The following is a 10353-nucleotide window of genomic DNA, read 5'->3' as shown; positions in this document are numbered from 1 at the left end:
GACAAAGAAGCAATTTCTCATAAGAGGATGATGCTTTTTTTAAACCGCGGGATAGGGGGTAGAGAGAGAGAGGCTGGGTTTTTTTTTTTTTTCGTTATGGGTGACGTGGCAGGAGGACCCTGGTCGCCGGTCGATTATCTCCACATGCAGAAGATAATCAAAACCATACTGATTGTAGGACTTTCAATAGTGCACTCCAGATACAATCATGAGCGGAAGGGAGGGCACTGACGCTGCACCGGGTTACTGGCCCTTGTAGCCAGCTTCTGAGAGAGAAACAATGAGAAACCTGACCGCCATCAAAGTGACGAGAGAGAAGAGGACATCGGAAACAATTATCCTCCGGTTCCCCACACCCGCCCCTCTCCCACCCACACAAATACTACCCTCTCACTATCCCCTTTCCCTCTCTCAGTCCCCGCTGCCTGCCCCCTCCCTTTGTGCGTGGTCTAAAAGAGGAGTTTCTCGGAATACCAAAGTATACATTTGAAATGGTCATAAATCTGAGTTCAAGGCCCTGTTGAGTGTGCAGGACGTCCCGGTGACCCGACATGTCTGCGGTGGGAAAAGACAGACAGACACCTACCTACCTGGTGCTGACCTGTTACAGGGATTTGCCAGGGCACCCCGTCAAACTCCTCCTTCCCAAAACCTGGAAGCCATTTAGGGATTTGGAGGCAACTGCTGACCCTTTCGCCCACCACAAGATGAGACAGACCCGTCGGTGCTTCATTTACATAAGACCTGCTGCCTCATTTTACTGTAGTTTCTGCTTATTTCAGGTTTTCTTGGCTGTTGTAGTTCCTCGGCAGACCGAGGTAAATAAATCCCAACACCATCCCCACAAAAAAAATAAATAAAAAATAAAATAAATTTCACCTCGCAGTAGGGTTAGGGATATGACAGAGATATGGTATCGTGTTCCTGCCGACAAATCTCCTCACTGCGCATGCCGACAATCTCGCTGCACCAAAGAATCATGGGGCGGCACGACATATCCAGCGTCTGCGCATGCGTAAGTGGCCATCCCTTCCTTCACGTGCTCTACCGACCAGCATCCTCCGCAGCGCGAGATCCAAGCCCTCCTTGACGATAAATGTGCCAATTACTTTCTTTCTTATCATGGCGAGATGTCAGAAGCGGTGCCGACCCGAGGCGAGGCGGCCGATGTCGGTGGCGATACATTGCTGGAGCAGCCTTGAGCAAAAAATATTATAATTGTAATTACTCCTTTGCTATCTGATCTAATTTTGTCAAGGACTGTCATAAATTCTGCACTCAGTCGCTGGTGGGGATAGTGGTGTGTGAGGTGGCCATGCCCTCTGGCCGAGTCTAGTACACCGAGGTCGTCTGCGCCACCCTCTGGGTCGACGTCAATCTTTTGACGGCCGTTAGCAATTTGGGTCCCCACCCTCACTTCTCGTTAAAAAAAAGAAGAAGGAGAAGAAAAAGAACTCGGTATCGATCAATGTTCTTAGCTAAGACAAATTTAAGTCAGCTTTGGTAAATTTTAAATACAAGATCTTTTGATATATGGCCGACATTTGTAGCTAGAGGAATAATAAAGCTTCGACTACCTGTAGCGATAAGCATATTATTATCTACGATAACTGCAGACAAAGAAAATAATTTCCTTTAGCTGGTAATGTTGATGATATCAGGGCTGTTGTCATCGAGACATTGCTGCGAAGTTTATTTACAAAGGAAGTAACGGCGACTGGAAATATCATTCACCGGTCAGTAAGACGATGGGTGAGTCTCCCACTTTTTCAATAATATAAATAACGAGCTCATTGAAAGAGATTTTTGTTCTTTACTATTTGATTATCCTAAAGTTTCACGTTGTCATTATACCTTCTTTGCTTTGATCTTCACAATAATAGCAGTTATTAGTCGAGTTCTTTACGATCTCCTTGTGATCTGTCTTCCTACAAGATGACAATTATTTTTCACTAAGGCACCAGTTTGCTTCGCTAGCCCCTGGCCATAAAAACACTCGTGGCACTGACATCAGGAAAAGCCCCGCAGCCAGTGGTCTTGGGGCGCCCGGTAGTGTAGTGGTCAAAACACTCGCTTGTCACCACTGCAGTCAGCAGCTCACGGGTTCAGTTCTCATCTCGGGACACTATGTGTGACATTTGTCCCCAGGGCTGGGCGTCGAGGGTTTTCTACGGGTACTCCAGATTTCCTTCCCCCACCCCTCATAGTACGAAATCGCAGCAAGGTAAAGCATTTTCCTACTAAATAAACCAGCCAACCAGTGGTCTTGCTGATCAGTGAGATGCTTTTAAAGCTAAGTGACTTGGACGTTACATCCCCAGGACTTGGACCTTCATAACAGTGATGACCACGTGCATCATCTCGAAATGCAGATGTCAGACCTGGACTCATCATCAGGCACGTGGCAAGTTATCGGCTGAGGTTAGCAAGCGGTTGACTCCACTTCCGGTCTCTTGTCTGTGGAAGTGATAGGGAGGTCTGCATGGTCCTGCCACCGGACGTCGTACACAGCACACTAGTGACTTGTGGAGGCGAGCATTTGTTACTGCCTGCTGACCCCAGTGGGTCCAAATGTCCCACGTGCGTGCGTGTGTGTGTGTGCGTGCCCTGCGAGTCTATGCGTACGTGCGTGAGCACATTGACACGGACAAGCCTTCTACAGAATTTCCCAAGGGCATGTCACACGTCCCTCTTGTCTGCAGACTTCTGGGAGGAGGATCATCGGTTACGCCGATGGCTGGGGCGGAGGACGCACCGTTGACTAGTCACTCAAGTCATCAACCTTGGCTGAGGAGGTTGGAGACAACTCTTGGTGAAAGCAAACCCCATCAGGGCTGACAACTCTTGCTGAGGGCAAGCGGCATCAGGGCATCTATCTTTAGAATGGGATCACTCATCCTAAACACTGTCCTGAGCAGTGATAGCAAACCACTTTCTTTCCAGGCGATGAGCTGTGATTTTCACTTGACAAGTTCAAGTACATGTATAAGAAACTGTAGACAAAAAAAAAAAATTCACGACAATCCCAGGTTTGTTTCCGTCGAACTAACAATTTTGTACAAGACTATTCAACATCTTCGAGGTGGCAAATATATTGTTAAAATATTTTTTTTTTTAAACCCTTGAATTAGGTGATCTTCTAACTGTTGGCAATCTTCATTTCCTGAACCATTTCGAGACATTGTATTTTGAAAATATGCGATACAGATGAATATCCTTGATGCTCAGCACTGTTACTCCTCGAAATAACATCTTTGTCAAAAATTTCCATGATATGAAAATGTATTTTTTTAAACAAACACTTGAGAAATTTATCCACAAAGATTACATTATTTCATATCGGAAAACAATGGAAATCCTCACTTAAAAGAAAATCCACGTGTTGTTACCACTGTGCTCTGTTTGTTCTACATTTGCAGAAATCACGTTTGCCCCACTGTCCTCTTTCACAAAAGCATCTATTGTCATTATTTTTTATTTTTGTTATTTTTTATTTTTTTTGTAAGTTGGCGGTGTATCTTGTTACATGAAACGTAAAACATGCTGGCGGACTGCAAGCGGAGATAACTTTCCCTGTGAAGATTTGAGGCAGTCGCAGTCCAGCTTCTTCGCTGGTATTGACCATTCCCCGCGATTTGTCCTAACTACTCATTTTGTGATCGAAGGTAATTACATGTCCTCTGTTCGAGTCCTCTTCCGGTTGGACGCTGGCAAACATATACTTATAGGCTCCTGTTTGGTCAATCGTTCCGGCGTTGGCTTTCTCCGGCCAAAATGCTGGCTGATTTCTTGATTTGCCCGCGGCTGACTGGAACACAGGTGTAGCGCGTGAAGTTCCTGTCACGGCCCAGAAATTTCCAATAGGCGTAAAGTCGGGGAAGAGAATATTCAGGTCATTCCGATACTTTCGAAACTTGAGTAAATTTTGCGATGATTGCGAACAGTCAATCGATGCTTTCTACTTTTTTTTTTCTAAGTTCAACTACTCGGCATAAACGTAATTTGCTCAGAAGAAAAGATTTTCAAATGTAAAAAAGAGTCAATAGTGAGGTAATGATGTTGCGAGGATAATTTTTAAAAGCACGTACCTAAACTACCTCGATTCCTTTGTCCTATTATCGCAGCAAATAATAATTATTAAATTATTTATTAAAAACAAGTGAAATAACTCGTAAAAGTAAAACCAGAAAATGTGTGAAAAAAGAAAAAGACAGAATCAAGAAAAAAAAAAAAAGAGGAATGATTGATTCATTGAATAATAGAAATAACAACAACAAGAAAAGATTAAAGAAAAAAAACAACTATCACGAATCTTTATGTCAAAAAAAACTTCTCTTTTTTGTGTGAGTAAAGGACTGTGTGAAGGAGGAAGCTAACAGACATCAAATGAGTAGCCACAAATGTCACACAAAAGTTTTGCAAGCTAATTTATTTTTTTAAAAATCGGGAGCAAACATATTATTTTCATAAGCTTGATGTTATAACTACATATCAGAAGTATTTATTACAATATGATTTAAAATAAATAAACAGAGACGTGCGAATGTATGACCTACAAGCGGACGAAGACAACTCCCATGACAACCAACTGTCAGTCACTTTAAAAAAAAAATCAATAGTGCTCACCTATTTCCTACTTTGTTATTTGTTTCCCAAAAGAAAAAGGAAATGAAATAGATGATGAAAATGAAAATATTTGCCTGATGGAAGGAATGACCCATTGACAGTTACGAGCCTGAGCCAAGGGGTCTTTTGACAGTCGATGCAGGCTCCAGCGACTCCCACAGTTGCCCGAGCCTGAATTTGCCCTGATGGAGGATGACTGCAAGTCGTCGGCAGTCTGATTTAATGTTTCCTGTCCTCCTAATTAAAGGACGCACGCCGCGCCGTTTGAACCGCTGGCAGCACTGCAAGCCGAGGACATCATGTGCAGTAGGGAAGCCAGCGCCTGGCAGCGACATCTGGTGGACCCTTTCATCGCCTCTCGAGATCTGCCATCTTCTTGTCCACAGCTCCAAAATTGGTGTCCCGCAGATAAGTTTTGCTTATTTACCGATGATGATCATTGGGGTTTGGTGGTATTAGCTGGTGGTTTGTCTTTGTTTGTTTGTTTGTTTGTTTGTTTGTTTGTTTGTTTGTTTGTTTGTTTTATTTTCTTTCTCCAGCATTATCATTACAGAACGTCAAACTTGCGGCTTAATGACTAATAAGACTGAGCTATTCACACAGACGAGAAAACACACATAAAGAAGAACAATGATAAAGAGAAAGCGAAGATGAAAGTAAAATGTTAATTCGAGATTATAAACATTTCGAACCTCTTCAATCGCCACCGACGAGTTTGCAGATTACCGTGCAGATGTGCCCAGCAGGACATTTCCGCTTCTGAAAACGGGCGACACTTTAAAGGAAAGGCAAGTGAAAGGGCAAATTGGTCTTAAAGGATCGATGCTGACCTTCTCAATCATTTCCGTTCAAATTTTGGGGTTGCAAACGAACCATTTACACATAATCGTGGCTAACACACAGCTGCGGTTTTCGGAAGTCTTTATTTTTTGTGAAATAAAAGATGGTGACCCTATTTCGAGGTGCTATTTGAAAATAAAGCCCTCGTTTTCATTATTTTGCAACCTGAAATTTTGAATTAGAAATTCAGTCTGTCCTCTTCAATCGACTGTTTCAAAAAAGACAAATAATTAATAAAAGAATTTTTCAGAACTGATTGTGAACGACACTACTTTGCTAATAATTTTATTAATTTCTCAGGGATGATAGTCAAAGAAGCTCTGACATTTCTAAATCAGGAACCTGTCGTGGTACAGGTACGATCCTCACCTTAAAGAAAAAGAAAACAAGTTCGGTTTTAATATATATATATGCTGCATATAAACATTGGCGAGTAGAAACAAATAATACTAGAAAAAACAATAAATGGTAGAACTATTTCTGCAAGAGCCACTGCTGAAGTAGTGTCTCAGTCAAAGGTTTCTTTTGGGCTCGTGAACTGTGATTTGCACGTGTAAGGTGTCGCGCACCTCGTGTCGTACGAACAGGTTACAGGTGCGATGGCGTCAAAGGATTTGCTCCCCTTAGTGGCGCTGCATGCTGACGTTGTGGTGCTGCGTTCCAGACTCGTGCTGGGGTTGTCCTGTCATACTGAGAGCTGCAATGAGTTGTGAAAAATATTTCCACCGTTTTGTTTTTCACAAAGTTCCCCCAGCGGATAGAGGTCAGCTGCGTGCAAATGCGACACATGCATGGCACCGTGTGATTACGACATAAAATTCAATGGGAAAATATTTATCATGAGATAAAAAGATTTTTAAAAAATGGGAGTCGCTGCGGCACTTGACATTAAAAATTTCCGGTGAATAGTTTTTTTTTTCCAAACAGTTTTTTCTTTGAAGCATTTGCTCATTGCGGAGGGGCTCTCAGTGCAGTGGTTGTGCTTTACTTAGGTTCTTCATTATCCACTACAAGCAGACGCCACATCTGCCACACGCATCGCACAAAGGAGGGAGAGGGTAAGGGTGGGGTGTGGGTTAGATGGAAAGAAAGAAAAAAATTTGGCTGAACAGCTCAGGTCTTGATGACAACTTTTGATGATCAACCGTCCGGAACCTGCAGCCTTGTTTTATTTTTTGTTTCGCAAACTGACTTCGTACGGCATGTTACTCTGTTGTGGGGGCCTAACCCCGCTGACGTCAGCGCAATGGCCGGCGGCCCCATTGGCAGGCTGCCAGTGCCCGGGCATCGCCTTGGCAGGTGTTGCGCCTGTGCACGCTGCAAGCGCAAGGTTCCGCGTGGGGGTCACAGAGGTCACGGGGCGCACTGGCTGCCACCTCTTGACAGGCTAGCGTCAACTGGGCCATTTTGTATGCGGCTATATTTTCTGGATCGATTAGCAAATTACCATTCATGGTCTTGGCCACAGGAAAATCATTTGATCATGAACGCCGGGTGTAGATGGTAAAAGCGGTGCGGTGGCAGGGCCGGAGGGGGTGTGCTTGCAAGGAATTGCCAACGTTTTCCAGCTCAGTCCACAACAGTAGCGGGGATAATAGTTTGCTTTTGCCAGTGCGTGTACTTACTGACGAACGCACGGATAACTCGATGCGTGGATGTATACTTGTATTTTTACATACTCATTTTTTATCACTGTATTTAGACAGACAACGCCACGAATGAAGAAAAAGATTACGAAGTTTTTCTGATGAAAGCTGTTTTTTCTGTCCCTTGAACCATGGACGTTATGTTGATTGCTGTCTGTCTGCCGAAGACCAACGCTTAGCCTCTTGCCAAGTTCTCATCTGTTAGTCTCGGCGAGCCTAAACAAAGAATGTGACTAAACCGGAAGCTTTGTAATCTCATGCCTCGTTTTAGTAGTTAACTGGAAAAAAAAAAAATCGTCTGCCGGCAGTCCAGTAATACAAGTTCCTGCTTGAACTGTCTCTTTACCTCGACAAACTCTCGACGCTCCTAAATATCCATCCTTCCTCTCTCACTCGTGCCAGATGCAAAGAACTCGGCGGAAATCATGAGCAGTACAAATCAAGACTATTCGCGAGAAACCCCGGGTATTACTCTCAACAAAGTGACGCGAATAACTGGGAAAGTGGGTGTTTCGCGGACCACTGAGACGAAACGACTGATATGAAAACAATGTTCATGTGGGAAAAACACTGCGAGAGAAGTTTTTGTCAGGCAGCCTCTTGCCACAAAAGGCGGAGTTGGAAGACATGTTAATTGCGAAATATTGTCAGCGCTTCCTCGCAGAAAGTGGCAGGGAAATAGCCTGGTAATGAACGATTCCTGCTGGATACTTGATAAGGCACTCTCTCCTTGGCTCTCCTGTTGGGAAGGTCGCTTTAGTGTCTCAGAGAACAAAGTCATGTTTCAACGATGTATTTATTAGTTCTCCATCCTCGTAAAATTTATTATTCTCATTCTTCTTCTTCTTATTATTATGTTTCATTCTCATTATTATTTTTATTATTATGTTTCACTTCGTTTTCGACATCTTTCTAGACTGGATGTGAAAGGTGGATGATAATTTCCTCTTGGTGTTTCCTTTGCATTAAGATGTAGGTGGAATACAAATACATTCTCCATTAATTAGACATATTGAGTTCCCTCTATTAATTCCCCTAAAGAATCATATATAAAGCTAAGAGGATGTAGTCTCAGAACTAGGAAGGCTAAGGGACTAAGGTAATTAAACAAAATAAAGACAGTCTACCTCCCTCCTTTTGGGCGGGAGGGGTCGGGTCCTTCTTGCTCCTGATGCCCATCGAAGTTGTCAAAGATATACATGTAATCAAGCGCGACAATAATGAATTAATTAAAAAAAAAGTTGTTTAGAGCTTTGCTCAAGGAGAAACTTATCCGTTTTTTACGCACACAGATTAACTTTGTTTATTTTACTAATATGACTATTAGTTTAGATGACCAATAACTAATTAAACAAAAATAACACATTTAACCATCCAGGTTTGCTAACTGGTACTCATGGTACTTTCATGTCTTTTAGTACGAGTGGAAGAGGGGAGAAAGAAGAAAGGTGGGATAGAAGGGAGGAAAAAGAGTCAGGCTAGCACCAGCTTTCTACCCCATCCCAGGAAGAAAAATGCAGCCCCAGACACTTTAACCCCAACGTGTTCAATCGAGGAGAACTCTTTTCACCTAAAGACATACGAAGGTCTGCGGCGGTACAGATCAGGTGCCTTGTGAAGCTGTCAAGCGTGGCGGGTAGTGAGGCCGGGTATGGTGCAGGGTGCGCGCCATTCACTGCTCACAAAGCACAATTTTGTATTTGTAGCCAGCGGAAGGCAGGTTTGCGCTGGCACGCATGCGCAGAATGAGGGCTCTTCTCGGAACCTTGCACGCAATCTGTGTGAATGGTCACACCCAGGGTAGTGCCTCTTACTGTTTTCCTTTTCTTTACTCGATTCCATTTTTGTCGCAGCTATGTGCCTAGAGATAGTGAACTTTTCTTTAAAAAAGCAAACAAACAAACAAACAAACAAAAACCAAACGATATTTGTTGTTAATAACTTATTTAGTAGATTTAGCTTTTCTTAGATATTTTTTATTAGAGAGGTCAAGGAAAGAGGCCGTTTCATTACTGCATATAAATAATACATCTATAAAATATTTCTCGCTGTTCAAATACTTGAAAATAATTATGATACATGCCTGAACCAAGATGACGCTCCGGCGAATAGAAGGCATTACTACTTCCGGTATGTGTGCTCTGGGTGACAAGGAGCAGGCAGGACGGACACAGGGATCGGAGAAGAATCAGGAGAGTACACAGGTGAAGACAGGAGACACGATTTGTGACGAGCAGGAGCAGCGCCACAATCAACTTTTGACCTTTGAACAGATCGACCCCGAGTAGGATACGACTTGTGTTTGCTGTGGGACAGGTAGCCGGTGAGTGCAGGTAATATATGATATGTGGAGTTCTGTGCTTCTAGTGAAGAAAACACGATTCGAAATTAAATAATAGAGGCCTGTGATCAGAATTGTAAAACAAAAAAATATTTTACCGACTTTATCTCAAAAGTCTGCTTTTTGTGGTTGTAGGGATGAAGAAATCAGCTGGAATATAAACCTATCAACGGCCAAACCTTGTAAAATAGCCTAAAAAGCCCTAAACGATTAATCTCATTTGAGCAATTCTTTTCTCTTTAAACAAAAACATGTGGTTTCACAGAAAAATTCTGTTCCTGTGTCAGGAGCTTAGGGAAGAATCCTACGAAACAGGGAACAGATGGTTTGAGAAAGTCATGTCAAAATGGGTGTCGCTCCCGACTTCTGGCGAATCTGATTTTGTTTTTCAATTCTGCCACAGCTATCACCACAAAGCACTGCCAAAGAATTTGTATCACAGGAACTGATTTGAAAAATACGTGCAGAAGATTCAAAATAGGTAAGAGGTCCTTCACAAAGAATTGCCTACACTTAGTCTGATTGATACAAACAAAAACACAAAAGCACTGTGGCGGCCACTATTCCCATCCCCTTACCTATCAAAAAATATCTCAGTAATAAATTCATCTCTGCTTGTTTATACTTGACCAGCCATGCTCAGTATCAATTCTCAAATATCTGAGTGGCAAGGAGATAATCACCAGATTAATACTGATTTCAGTAATAACCAGTATATTTCAGTCTTTTACGACAGTGCACTTTTAGTTCTGTGATTATATTGCCACCAAGGACCATACTACATATTTCAGTAATTAATTATGTATTTTAGTCACGACATTATCTCGAAAGTTTCTAAAGTGTGTATTTCAATAACAACGATGTCTCGGCGAAGCCTATAAATATTTTTAATCTAAACTT

This window comes from Pomacea canaliculata, linkage group LG1, assembly GCF_003073045.1.
Source record: "Pomacea canaliculata isolate SZHN2017 linkage group LG1, ASM307304v1, whole genome shotgun sequence".
Classification (NCBI taxonomy): Eukaryota; Metazoa; Mollusca; class Gastropoda; order Architaenioglossa; family Ampullariidae; genus Pomacea; species Pomacea canaliculata.
The sequence above is the reverse complement of the archived record's forward strand: the minus strand, read 5'-3'. Positions refer to the sequence as shown.